The sequence below is a fragment of the Mesoplodon mirus genome, assembly GCF_964341445.2.
Source record: "Mesoplodon mirus genome assembly, chromosome: 5".
Taxonomy (NCBI): Eukaryota; Metazoa; Chordata; class Mammalia; order Artiodactyla; family Ziphiidae; genus Mesoplodon; species Mesoplodon mirus.
The window spans coordinates 35,514,441-35,529,354 of NC_138980.1; the positions used below are offsets into that span (position 1 = coordinate 35,514,441).

General features: G+C 42.4%; 1 protein-coding gene across 5 annotated transcripts in view; it reads left to right on the plus strand.

The window, feature by feature from the left end:
* Nucleotides 1–79: 79 nt before the first annotated feature.
* Nucleotides 80–14,914, plus strand: part of CREB3L3 (cAMP responsive element binding protein 3 like 3) — a 39,613-nt gene continuing 24,778 nt past the window's right edge. For 3 of the 5 annotated variants that reach the window (XM_082620778.1, XM_082620782.1, XM_082620781.1), the window contains exons 1-2: nt 80–176; nt 7,764–7,827. The gene's annotated coding sequence lies outside the window, so the exon portion shown is untranslated. Of the gene's footprint in view, nt 177–4,267; nt 4,327–7,763; nt 7,828–14,914 lie in introns of all 5 variants that reach the window. The other 2 variants (XM_082620779.1, XM_082620780.1) reach the window with 2 other exon arrangements.

Here is a 14,914-nt window from a genome sequence, read left to right on the forward strand (position 1 = left end):
GCACGGAGCATGCGCACTCGCTCGTCTCCCACCGAGCGTGTGCGCATGTGCTTGGGGCGCCGGGAGTGGGTTCGGGGGAGGCAGGGCGAGAGCGAGGACGCGGTGGGCAGGTATTCGTGAGGGAGACGTCAGACCCTTAGAGCCTTGCAGGTGCCGGACTGGGAATACATCACCCGGTAAAATCCTCAAAAGTTATGGGAGGGGCTTCCCTGGTGGCGCAGTGGTTGGGAGTCCGCCTGCCGATGCAGGGGACATGGGTTCGTGCCCCGGTCCGGGAAGATACCACATGCCGCGGAGCGGCTAGGCCCGTGAGCCATGGCCGCTGAGCCTGCGCGTCCGGAGCCTGTGCTCCGCAACGGGAGAGGCCACAACAGTGAGAGGCCCGCGTACCGCAAAAAAAAAAAAAAAAAGTGGGAGACTTAAATTGACCTCAGAGTCAAAGGCTTTTTGCCAGTTATGGACACACACACACACACTCATAATATCAATTACCATCATTCTTTCACGCAAGAGAGGTCATTTAAAAACTTTCATTTTTGTTGTAAGTATATGTAACATAAAATTTACCATTTTACCATTTGTAAGTGCACAGCTCAGTGGCATTAAGTACATTCACACGGTTTAGCAACCATCCCCACCATCCATCTCCAGAACTTTCTCATCCTCCCAAACTGAAACTCTGCCCCCATGAAACACTGACTCCCCATTCTACTCCCCCAGACTATCACTACTTTCTGCCTCTATGAATTCGACTCCTCTAGGGACCTCATATAAGTGGAATCATACAATATTTGTACTTTTGTGACTATCTTATTTCACTCAACATAGTGTCCTCAAGGTTCATCCATGTTGTGGCGCGTGTCAGAATTTCCTTCTTTTTTAAGGCTGAATAATATTTCTCTGTATGGTTGGACCATGTTTTGTTTATCCGTTTACCCACTGATGGACATTTGGGTGTTTCCACCTTTTGGCTGTGATGAATAGTGCTGCTATGAATATGGGCGTACCAATATCTGTTCATATCCCTGCTTGCAGTTCTTTTGGATATCTACTTAGAAGCGGAATTGCTGGATCATATGGTGTTTCTGTGTTTAATTATTTTGAGGGATCATACTGTTTTCCACAGCGGCTACACCATTTTATAAGAAAGGTCATTTTTAACACCAATTTAAAAAAAAAAGGCAGTGTATGGCGCAGAATAAAGGCACAGCCATTTATTTAAATGGGAAAAAGTTGGCTTCATGAAAAACTCACCACATTGCTTTTTTTTGGCTCACATCTATGAGCACCTGTGTGTATTTCATGGTAGGGTGCATCTTCACGTGGGAAGAAACAGAGAGAGGAAGGTTCAGTCCACCTCTTCTAGGTCCATACCAGGTCCCCTGGTCCCTCTGGCTCAGCCCTGCCCACTTCCTGTCCAGCCGCCCTGAAGTCATTCTTTTAACAGTTAATTTGCAAGCCTTTTAGGTGCTAGACCCGCGCTGGGCACTGAGAGATACAATGTTTAAAAAAATAGCTACATAATCTAAGTATACATAATTGCAAAATGTGACAATGGTCTAAAAATGCAAAGATGTAACCATAGCTCTGATGAAAACTGCTCCCCCACACTGCCTGCCCCTCCACTTTTACAATCTGAGCCGTGTTTGTTTTGCCTCTCACTGCTCCCAGTTGCTCATCCAAAATTCAGAAGAATGCTCATCTAGCCTCAAATAATGCCATGACCTTTCCCAGATCTGGGCGTTTCCAATGTCTTTCTGTTCTGCAAAATGATTTCTGTATGATTTTATTTTATTTTAGGCTATATATACATATAGTCTTTTTTATTGAGCTGTAATGTACATGTAATGAACGCACAGTTCTTGAATGTTCAATTCCTTAAGCTTTTATAACTGTATACACCCATGAAACCATTCCCGGAAACAAGATGCAGAACATTTCCATCACTCCAGAAAGTTTTCTCAGTGTCCTATTCAGTTAATCCCCCTTGCCCCAAGCAGCAGTGGTGTGCTGGTAAATGTTTAACGATGGGCTTGTGAAACGAGAGATTGGGGGGTGGGGGGAGAGAGAGAGAGAGAGAGAGAGAGGGAGAGGCTGCTTTGTAATTTGTAGTACCTGTCCTTTTCTGTGGTGTATATATTCCCACCGAGACTTATTTCCATCTACCATGAAGTTGGAAAGGATGGTAACAGTAGGCACCTATGAGCCAGGACAAGCTGGCTGCAGCCCCCTACTCCCCTACAGGCATCCTAGATTCTGATTTCTATCCCCAGAGATTAGTTTTGCATGTTCTAGAGCTTCGTGGAAATGGAATTGTACAGTATGTACTCTTGTGCCCAGCTTCTTTTGCTCAGCAAAATATTTTGGCCATTCATCCATGTGATTGCATGTAACAGTAATTTGTTTTTTTCCTTGCTGTATGTGTGATATTCCATCGTGTGTATTTGGGGGACTGCCCTTCATGTAGACCAATCAATTCGTTCTTTTTTTTTTAATTGAAGTATAGTCAATTTACAATGTTTCAGGTGTACAACAAAGTGATTCAGTTATGTATATATTATATATTTTTCAGATTCTTTTCCATTATAGGTTATTAAACGATATTGAATATAGTTCCCTGTACTATACCATAGGTCCTTGTTGTTTATTTTATGTATAGTGGTGTGTATCTGTCAATCCCAAATTCCTAATTTATCTCCTCCCTTTCCCCTTTGGTAACCATAAGTTTGTTTTCTATGTCTGTGAGCCTGTTTCTGTTTTGTAAAGAGGTTCACTTGTATCATTATTTTTAGATTTCACATATATGTGACATATATTTGTCTTTGTCTGACTTAGTATAATAATCTCTAGGTCCATCCATGTTGCTGTAAATGGCATTATTTCATTCTTTTTTTTAATGGCTGAGTTAAATTAGTTCTTGAGGAGGATCAAGGGATCAAATCTTTTCTAATAAGCAGAATTTTCTCCTCGATTCCTAGTTGGGGGCTCAGCGTACATTAAATCTGATTCTCCCTGTTCCTTCCAGTTCCCTATTTCTTGGAATTCCCAATGCACCCTGCTTGTTTCTGGCATATGGCTCTTTCTGCATTCTGATTCCCTTCCCTGCTCTCTTATTCTATCTTCCCTTCTAGTTACGAACATTTTGAAGGCAAGGAAGATGTTGGATTTGTCTCTTTCTCTTCCAGTCCAGCTCCTTGGATAGTGGAAGCCTCCGAATATATGCTACTTGAATTAATGAAACGCATGCTCCTGTCCTTGGGAGGCGAACTTCCTGCTAATCACCTGATGCTCAGCCCTTGTTATAGAACATGAGCTTTTATTGTTGCGATTACAGCAGACTTGCCCTCCACCCCCTTCTCTATCTTGACCATGGAGTACATTTTGCTCTGTAACCTCACCCTGTTACCTATCTCTCTACTTATCATTGGTTCCAATCACATCTTTCTTGATACATCTGTTCCCTGGTCCCAGAGACTTGGATCTCTCTGAAATCTCCGCCTCCCCATGGAGATTAATTTCTAATAGCTTTGTTGATAGATTCAATCCAAAGTGATGTTTATCTTACTCAGAAACAATTTAGCATTAATATCACATGTGTACACTCTGCCTATCTCGGAATGCACCCTGAACTTTACCTCTCTCACCTGGGCAATGGATTAACTGGAAGAACGGCTGACCTGACCCCTTTGCATACTGCAGTTGAGCTCTATCTAGACTACCTACAACCCAGCAATTCTACCCCTAGGCATATGCCCTTGTATAACCAGGAGACACATACGCTAATGTTCTCTGTGGCAAAAATCTGGAAACAACACGAATATCCACTGATGGAAAAATGGAAAAATATGTTCCAGTATACTCCCCAAAGAAATATTAGGCAGCAGTAAACTCACAAATGACAACAACAACGTAAAAATGTCTTAGAAAGTTACAGAAGACGTTTTACGACACCTTTTTTTTTTTTTTTTTAGATTTTATTTAATTTTGGCTGCATTGGGTCTTTGTTGTGCAGGCTTTCTCTAGTTGTGGTGAGCGGGGGCTACTCTTCGTTGCAGTGTGCAGGCTTCTCATTGTGGTGGCTTCTCTTGTTGCGGAGCACAGGCTCCAGGCGCGCAGGCTTCAGTAGCTGTGGCATGTGGGCTCAGGAGTTGTGGCTCAGGGGCTCTAGAGTGCAGGCTCAGTAGTTGTGGTACACAGGCTTAGTTGCTCCGCAGCATGTGGGATCTTCACGGACTAGGGCTCAAACCCGTGTCCCCTGAATTGGCAGGTGGATTCTTAACTACTGCGCCACCAGGGAAGTCCCCATCACCTCAATTTTTTTTAAAGGTAAAAAGTATTTATACTCAAAACATCACATCCTAATTATATTTTGCTATTATGTATGCTTTTTAATTTGCTTTGATTTTCACCTATTTTCATTGTTTTTGTTATTGTATCTGTTTGGTGGAAATATGATGGGGAGGTACTTTCTGTATCTTTTTAACTTTGTGTCATTGACATCACATTGGCAGATTGAAATGGTCCCTAGTGGGAGTATTTACACCCTGGAAATTGGCAAATAATACAAATGAGGGCTTGATTTATTGTGTTTTTGATTGCATAGAATGAGTCAGAAAATATTTTGGTAAAGGATCGGTCAATATTTTCTGCTTTGTGGGCCCTACATCTCTATTGCATGTCTGTACGGAGAGAGCAGCCACAGACCACACTAACCAAATTGGCATGGCCACGTGCCAATAAAACTTTATTTACATAAACAGGCAGAGGATCATAGCATGCCAACTCCTGGTTTAGGCTTTAAAAAGTGGTGGGGAAAAGTTAATAATGCAGATTAAATGTCAAAATGTGTGTGTCTACCATTGTTAGGTTGTGACTAGCACACACACACACACACAGAAGTGGAAAGATATTTTCCAGTATTCAAAAACCATTACATGATTCACCAAAGAAGACGTTCACATTATTGATGAACAAGTGAAATTCCAACATACATCTTCACTTTCATGTTACTTATTAACATAAATGAAAAATATTGCCAATGTTCATGTCAGAACTACACTTGTTCCATTATTTGCTACCAGAGGTTGGCTATGGATACAAGAGTTTGGCAAAACTCAGTCAAAACCTATTCTGAGATTCAAGTGGCTATGTAGAATTTATAATATGGTATTGTATATGTGATTATTATTTGTAAATTGTGTCCTACACCTCCTTTATATTGTTAGCATTTACAAGTATATATTAGAGACTTCCCTGGTTGGGAATCCACCTGCCAATGCAGGGGACATGGGTTCGAGCCCTGGTCTGGGAAGATCCCACATGCTGCAGAGCAACTAAGCCCATGCGCCATAACTACTGAACCTGCTCTCTAGAGCCCGGGAGTCACAACTACTGAGCCCACGTGCCACAACTACTGAAGCCCATGCGCCTAGATCCTGTGCTCCGCAACAAGAGAAGCCACCACAATGAGAAGCCCATGCACCATAACAAAGAGTAGCCCCCACTCGCCGCAACTAGAGAAAGCCCACGTGCAGCAACAAAGACCCAAGGCAGCCAAAAAATATAAAATAAATAATAATAATAATAAATATATATATTATATAATGCATGTATATTATATACGTTTAATGTATATTCGACATATAGAGATGTCTGCAATGCATGTATATTATATACATGTATATTCGACATATAATGATGTCTGCAATGCATGTATGTTATACATGTATAATATACATTAGATATACAGAGATATCTAAATTCCCTTCCAAGAGAGCCGGTTGTTAAACACAGACCAGCACACCACTACTTTTACACACTGGGGAGCTGAAATATTCCTCCACCAAAACGGTGTGCATTCATTCAACTAACATTTATTGAGTGTCTACTCCCTGCCAGGTGGAAAGACCTACCCCAGGGGATATGGATATTCACTAATTACCTCATTCAACAGAAACGTCTGTGATCATTCCCTGCATCAGCTTCCATCCAGATACTTAGCTATTCAGAGAGAGAAAGGGATATGGGGTTGAGCAAAAACTCAGGAAGTAGCAAATAAGTGGACAAAAACACAGAGGCCCATCTCTGTGATGCCATCCCTAGAGGTTTTATGTGTGTTTTTTGCTTGTTTGTTTTTCGTTTCGTTTTGTTGGTGGCCGCACCACCGTGGCTTGAGGGATCTTAGTTCCCCAGCCAGGGATGGAACCTCAGACCTGGGCAGTGAAAGTGCAGAGTCCTAACCACTTGACTGCCAGGGAATTCCCATCTCTTTCTTTCTTTCTTTCTTTCCTTCTTTCTTTCTTCCTTCTTTTCTTCCTTTCGTTCTTTCTCTTCCTTCCTTCCTTTCTTTCTTTTCTTTCTTTCTCTCTTTTTCTTCCTTCCTTCCTTCCTTCCTTTCTTTCTTTCTTTCTTTCCCCTTCCTTCCCTCCTTCCTTCCTTTTTACCTCCTTTTATTATTTGATTATTTTTCTTGAGATATAATTGACATATAACATTATATTAGTTTCAGGTGTACAGCCTAATGATTTGGCTTATGTATATATTGAGAAACAATCACCACCACAAGACTAGTTAACATCTGTCACCACACATACTTAACAAACACCTTTTTTTTTCTTGTGATGAGAACATTTAAGACCTCCTCTCTTTGCAACCTTCAAATATAAAACACGGTACTATTAACTATAGTCACCATGCTGTACATTATGTCCTCAGGACTCATTTTATAACTGGAAGTTTGTACCTTTTGACACCTTTCACCCATTTCTTGCCCCTCTCATCCCCGCCCCTAGAGTTGTTTTTCTTTATTTCTTTCTTTTTTTTTTTGCGGTACGCGGGCCTCTCACTGTTGTGGCCTCTCCCGTTGCAGAGCACAGGCTCCGGACGCGTAGGCCCAGCGGCCATGGCTCACGGGCCCAGCCGCTCCGTGGCATGTGGGATCTTCCCAGACCAGGGCAGGAACGCGCGTCCCCTGCATCGGCAGGCGGACTCTCAACCACTGCGCCACCAGGGAAGCCCTGTTTTTCTTTTTTAATGATGTTGTATCATGTCCTGACCAATGGATGGGCAAGATGATATCTATTTTACAGCTGTGCAAAAAGGGTCCATGCAAATGAACAAGAATTAGGAGGAATGTGGAAAAGGAGTTTGACTTGGGGCAGGGGTGATTAATAGGTGAAATTTACTTTTTGCCTTCCCTTTATTTATTTATTTCATAGCACTATTATTTAGTAAGAAACAGATAAGCATTGACTTTTAAATTTTATTATTATTTTTTTAATTGAGGCATCATGTATGTAATGCAAAATCCACCCTTTTAAAGTGTATGGGGACTTCCCTGGTGGTCCAGTGGTAAAGACTCCGTGCTTCCACTGCAGGGGACGCGGGTTCGATCCCTGGCTGGGGAACTAAGATCCTGCATGCTGCGTGGCAAGGCCAAAAAATTATTAAAAAATAAAATATAGTGTATGGATCAGTGGTTTTTAGTATATTCACTGTGTTGTGCAACCCTCACTGCTATCTAGTTCTAGAACATTCCATTGCCCCCAAAAGAAACCCCATTCCCATTAGCCGTCACTCCCCAGCCCCCGGAAACTTGCTTTTCTGCCTCCAGTTTGCCATCAGCTTCTGACTGTGCCCATAAATGTCTGCGGAAGGGATGAAGTCAAATGGAGTTTTGATGGGATGTCGTAATCACTCCGATCAAAGTCCCAAACTCAAGGTTTCTAGAATGAGTGATGACTTTATTTTTTCTTTTTTTACAGGGGCAATTAAAAATCTCCAGGGCTTGGCAAGATCAGATGGTTGGGTGCAGATTTCTCTCTCAAGGTCAGTACCTCAGGTGACCTTCAGTTTATGAAGGTGTTTCTTCATCAGTCTGATTTCTTTCTTCCTTCCTTCCTTCCTTTCTTTTTTTAATATTTGTTTATTTTTTTAGGCTGCACCGGATCTTAGTTGCAGCACGCCGAATCTTTGTTGCAGAACGCAGGGTCCTTTAGTTGCGCATGCAGACTGTTAGTTGCGGCATAGATGTGGGATCTAGTTCCCCGACCAGGGATCAAACCTGGGACCCCTGCATTGGGAGCGCGGAGCCTTACCCGCTGGACCACCAGGGAAGTCCCCGGCAGTCTGACTTCTGTTTCCTATAAAGCATCAGAAACATTGTTTAGATAATTCAGCAAAGGAGGAGTCCCTCAGAAACGTGGGGCCTTGGAAAACTCATCTCACCCCTCTGGGTCTCAGTTTCCCCTTTGGCAACACCATTTCCTCCTTTGACATGAGAGCAGGGCTCTGCAAACTTTTTCTGTAAATAAATAAATATTTATTTAATAAATATTTTCTGTTCTGAGGGCCAGTCTCTGTCGCAAAAATATAGAGACAAATGGGTGTAGCCAGGTGACACTGACATTTGCATTTCATATCATTTTCAGTAACAGAAAATATTCTTAAAACTTTTTCTCAACCGGTTAAAGAGTGTAAAATGCATTCTTGAAGACAATACAACAGCAGGTGGTGAGCTGGCTTTGGCCCGTGGGCTGTGGTTTGCCAACCCCTGATCTAGGGCATCAGGACATTGGTTACACTTCGAGGCATTTGGGGTATAAGACGTGGCATGTTCCTCATAACTAAGTTAAGGCAAATCATTCCTTCATTCAACAGCTACAGCAGTTCGTTCAAATTCTTATTGAGCCCCTACTCTGTACCAAGCTCTCATGGAGCTCACAGTCTGATAGGGAGAAATAGGCCACAAACAAATAAAAAACAGTATGTCCCATTTCAGCAAGTGCCGCGGAAGAAAAATAGCAAATGCAAGAGAAGAGGAAACACAGAAGCTGGGAATAGGGCAAAAGTCACAGTTTTAAATAGGATGTCAGGGACTTCCCTGGGGGTGCAGTGGTTAAGAATCCACGCTCCCAATGCAGGGGGCCTGGGTTTGATCCCTGGTCAGAGAACTACGTCCCACATCCATGCCGCAACTAAGGAGCCCGTGAGCCTCAACTAAGACCCGGCACAACCAAATAAATAAATAGGATGTCAGGGAAGGTCTCATTGAGAAGGTGACATTTGGCAAAAGCAGAAAAAGTTGGGAGTGTGCTCCATCGAGATCTGGAAGAAGAGTTTTGAGGCAGATGACACAGCCAGTGCAAAGGTCCTGGGGCAGGACTGCACCTGGCGTGTTGGAGGGACAGCCAGGAGGCCCGGATGGCTGGAGCAGAGTGAGGCAAAGTGGATAAGACTGCTGATGGATGGATGTGGGGTGTGAGGGAAAGAGAAAACTCAAGGACAACCCAACGTTTTGACCTTGAGCACTGGAAGGCTGGAGCTTCTGTTTAGTGAGACAGGAAGGGCAGCAGGAGGAGCAGGTTTGGGGGAATGGCAGGTGCTCAGCCACGCTGAATTTGGGAGGCTTGTGAGATGCCCGCATGGAGATGGCAAAAGGCAGTTGGATATACAGGCCATTTGCCAACCTTCAGCAGTTAACCCTGAAAACAAAGTCAGACTTCTAGAAATGACAGGCATAGCAGAAGCACTTGCTGCATTTGTGGTAGGGATTAAGCTAGTTTTTGTTTGTTTGTTTGTTCTGTTTTTGGCCATGCCCCACTGGCATGTTGGATCTTAGTTCCCGGAGGAGGGAGGAGGGATCGAACCCGGACCCCCTGCAGTGGAAATGTAGAGACTTAACCACTGGACCTCCAGGGAAGTCCCTAAGCTAGTTCATTTTGAATCTAATAACTCACATCTGATATCTTGGAGAGGTGGTACTGGACTTTATAAATAATCACAGCTTTTTGGGGGGAGAAAGGTCCAAGCATTATTTTAATATTTGAGAAGGAATGGGTAACATCTTATTACGTTATTACGTCAGGTAAATATTTGATAAATATTTGATGGGGAAAATGAATGAATAAATGAGTGATGAAGGAAGGAAGGCTCTGAAAAAGAGTGATTTGTCTTCCCAAAAGTCCCTGGCACAGCTGGCATGGATGCCCTCTCGCAGGAGGACTATCTTCCTTTCTGACTGCCACGCTGGTGATGCTCTGCTCACATCCCAAAACACAATGGTTACACCTTCCCTCTCGTGAGCCACACAGAAAATCCCTAATTTGTAGCACCTGCCGATTCCTGAGGTGTAAATACCCCAACCTTGACCAATTTCAATCTACCTGCATGATGTCATTGAATCTCACCAGCCAGAGGAAGCCAGCTCCAGCTTACCACTGTACCTGAGTCTTTTCGGGCCTTGGACCCAACATCATCTCTTAGCCTGAGCGTATATATTACCTATCTCCTCTGTCCTTCTATGTCTTCAGTGTGAAATACCAGCCAGTTCCTGCAGATGTTGGATGAAATTATGTGGATCAAAATACTTCAGGAGAGGGACTTCCCTGGTAGTCCAGTGGTTAAGACTCTGCGCTCCCAATGCAGGGGGCGAGGGTTCGATCCCTGGTCAGGGAACTAGATACCTCATGCCGCAACTAAAGATCCCTCATGCTGAAAGTAAATATCCCGCACGCCACAACCAAGATCCTGCATGCCCCGACTAAGACCCAGTTTAGCCCAATAAATAAATAAATAAATAAATATTTTTAAACAACACTTTGGAGGGGCAAAGAATGGCATGCTACACAAATGCAAGGTGTATGTACAGATAAAAAGCACAAATTAAGAGGTGGTGTGTATACACACCAAGGGGCTTTGGAAAGTAACAAAGCTGTTCAAATTTGTTGACATCTTTGACAACGACTGAATGGGATTTAATTCATTGAGAGTCCTACTGTGTAAAGCATGGTGGGAGAGTAGGATCATGGCCCCAGTAGGGGGGAGTCCTGGAGACCTTGGCAGGGGGCAGGGGGAGGAATCAGGACAAGGAGGGGGCACAAAAATAACCTCCCACTCCTCCCCACTTCCCAGGAGACCTGGTGGGGGGGAGGGCGTGGGTGGGGCTGCCAGGGAAGGAGGTTGAGAAGGCAGTTGCTCGAGGGGTCCCCTAGAGGGCGCCAGGGACTGAGAAGTTGACCGGTCTCCCCCAGCCTCAGGCCTGGCCTGGGTGGGAAGGGGAGGGGTCCACTGGGTGACGCTGGGCAGCTGTCTATAGAGGAGGACCTGGGGGCCTAAGTCTCTGAACATGGACTTCCAGAGTTGGGGGTTTGGAGGAGAGGGGTTGAAAAATTAGAGCAGGAGTCTGCAAAAAAAATTTTTAAGGGCCACGTAGCAAATAGCTTAAACACAGCCCGTCAGTTAGTCAACTCTGCCCTTCTAGTCCCAAAACAGCCACAGACCATACAGTCCATAAATGGGCGTGCTGTGCGCCAACGGAATTTTATTTTTTGAGGCTGAAATTTGAATTTCATGTAATTTTCCTGTGTCGCGAAATAATTTTTTCCTATATTTTTAAAGCGAAATAATTATTCTATATTTTAAAATTATTTGAAAATGCAAAAGCTGCTCTTTGCTCTCAGTCTTTACAAAGAGACTATGGGGGTATAGTTTGTCAATGGACTAGGGATGATAATAAATATTTGTCTGACACTAGGAACCAGGTATTAAGTGCCTAAATGTAGTGGCTTACATAGAACATTTAAAAGCTGAAGGAAATCTTGTTTTAACGCTCACTTCTCTATAAGCCAGAAAGTTTCAGTAATAATTATGCAAAGCAACCAATAATTGTAATAGCCCTAAGAGAAATATAGAGTGAAATTTGTTCTTTCATTGAACACCAGCTATATAATCACACCAGTAACATACGTAAAATAAATATCCCAGTCCAATATACACACTACTAAATGTTAAATAGATAGCTAGTGGGAAGCAGCCACATAGCACAGGGAGATCACCTCGTTGCTTTGTGACCACCTAAAGGGGTGAGAGAGGGAGGGTGGGAGGGAGATGCAAGAGGGAGGAGATATGGGGATATATGTATATGTATAGCTGCTTCACTTTGTTATACAGCAGAAACTAACACACCACTGTAAAGCAATTATACTCCAATAAAGATGTTAAAAAATTAAATAAATAGGGCTTCCCTGGTGGTGCAGTGGTTGAGAGTCCGCCTGCCGATGCAGGGGAAACGGGTTAGATCCGTCCGGGAAGATCCCACATGCCGCAGAGCAGCTAGGCCCCTGAGCCATGGCCGCTGAGCCTGCGTGTCCAGAGCCTGTGCTCCGCAAAAGGAGAGGCCACAACAGTGAGAGGCCCGCGTAGAGCAAAAAAATAATAATAATAATAAATAAATAAATAAATAAATATCCCAGTCCAATAAAGGGAAAAAGATGATGAATGGATACATTTTAATTCCATTAATGAATTTTTTTTTAAAGAAAACTTCTCTTTACATGTAGGTACATATCTCTACTGATCTGTTGCAGCAATGAATAATAGCTTTACAGTTTAATAAGTTTAAATCATCAAACAAGAATAATAATTTAAAGGAGGAAATTATTGATATTTCCATTTTAAAGATACGGCTCAAATCCAGTAAAAATGAATTAAAATTTGAGCTTGCCAAACAAAAATATTATAATTTGCAATTGGTGCACTGTCTAAACTTTTAAACAGAAATAGAAGGTCCAAGTGGTCAGATAGGGAAAAAAAAAAAAAGTGAAGTAGCTCAAACTCTGTTTCTTTGCATTTAAAATCACTGGCCCATCACTGTTTATTTCAAATCTACTGTTTAAACACAAGATCGTGTAATACCACAAGGGTTGGAAATACGAACTGTGTCCAAAGAGAACTCAAAAGAATTAGAATCGTTAAGAACTAACTCTTCAAATGAATGTGTGTAGCTGAGTCTGTGTGTGTCTGGAGCCAAATGCATTGCATGCAGTTCTCCAAATTCACCTCCGTGTAAAATACAATGTTTATTAAAGGATAAGTAATAAAATGTGCCAATTCAAAACTTCCAGTGGTTAAACCACAGCAATTGTTCAGACCAAGAGTGGACAGACCATGACTTGCCAGCCAAATCCAGCTTATTTTTGTAGGAGCTAAGGAGCGTTTTTGTTTTTGTTTTTTTTTAACTGGTTGGGAAAAAAATCAAAAACAGAGGGACTTCCCTGGTGATCCAGTGGTTAAGACTTCACCTTCCAATGCCGGGTGTGTGGGTTCAATCCCTGGTCGGGGAGCTAAGATCCCATCTGCCTCGTGGCCAAAAAACCAAAGCATAAAACAGAAGCAGGGTTTCCCTGGTGGCGCAGTGGTTGGGAGTCTGCCTGCTGATGCAGGGGACACGGGTTCGTGCCCCGGTCCGGGAGGATCCCACATGCCGTGGAGCGGCTGGGCTTGTGAGCCATGGCCACTGGGCCTGTGTGTCCGGAGCCTGTGCTCCACAATGGGAGAGGCCACAACAGTGAGAGGCCTGTGTACCACAAAAAAAAAAACTCAAAAAACAGAAGCAGTATTGTAACAAATTCAAGGAAGATTTTAAAAATGGTCCACATCAAAAAAAAAAAAATCTTAACAAAAAATCAAAAAGAATAATATTTCACACGTGCAAAGTATAGAGGATTCAAATTTCAGTGTCCATATAAAGAGCTTTCCTGGCACTGGGCCATATTCATTGATGAATTATCTGCAGTGACTTTCTTGCTGGGATCACAAGCTGAGTAGTTGCCATCTGGCCCAAAGAGCTGAAAATATTTACTATCTGGCCCTTTATGGAAAAACTTTGCTCACTCCCTGGTTTAGACCAATAAAAGATTTCTTAGGGGGAGATTATTTTGACACTGACATTGTTCAGAATTGTCTACGCACGTTGATAAAATAATAATAATAAAATCAGGTTTATTATCAGTTTCTGAATTCTCTGCAGACAATGGGCTCCCCTGTTTTTACTTCAGATTTTCTTTTTTATAAATTGAAGTGTAGTTGATTTACAGTGTGTGTTAGTTACTGGTGTACAGCAAAGTGTATCAGATAGATACACTTTTCAGATTCTTTTCCATTATGGTTTATTAAAAGATATTGAATATAGTTTCCTGTGCTATACAGTAGGACCTTGTTGTTTATCGATTTCATATATAATAGTTTGTATCTGCTAATCCCAAACTCCTAATTTATCCCTCCCCCACTTCCTTACCTCTTTGGTAACCATATGTTTGTTTTCTGTTTTGTAAATAAGTTCATTTGTATCATATTTTAGATTCCACGTATAAGTGATATAATATGATATCTGTCTTTCTCTGCTTGACTTACTTCACTTAGTATGATAATCTCTAGGTCCATCCATGTTGCTGCAAATGGCATTATTTCATTCTTTTTTATGGCTAAGTAGTATTGTATTGCATATATACCACATCTTTATTCATTCATCTGTTGATGGACATTTATGTTGTTTCCATGCCTTAGCTATTGTAAATAGTGCTGCTATGAACATTGGGGTGCACGCATATTTTAGAATTAGAGTTTTCTCTGGATGTATGCCCAGGAGTGGGATTGCTGGATCATATGGCAACTCTAGTTTTAGTTTCTTAAGGAATCTCCATAGTGGCTGCACCAGTTTACATACCCACCAACAGTGTAGGCGAGTTCTCTTTTCTCCACACCATCACCAGCATTTTTTTAACTGCAGACTTTTTGATGATGGCCATTCTGAACAGTGTGAGGTGATGCCTCACAGTAGTTTTGATCTGCATTTCTCTAATAATTAGCGATGTTGAGCATCTTTTCATGTGCCTCTTGGCCATCTATATGTCTTCTTTGGAGAAATGTTGATTTAGGTCTTCCGCTCATTTTTTGTTTGGGTTGTTTTTTTTTTTTTATTATTGAGTTATACAAGCTGTGTGTATATTTTAGAAATTAATGGGCCTCGTTTATGATAGCACCTGGAGTGGGCTGCTCCCCTCTCCCCAGCCGTGGTATGCCACTGCTCATGTATAAGAGTTCACTGGATCTTTACTATTATCCCCATTTTGGGAGG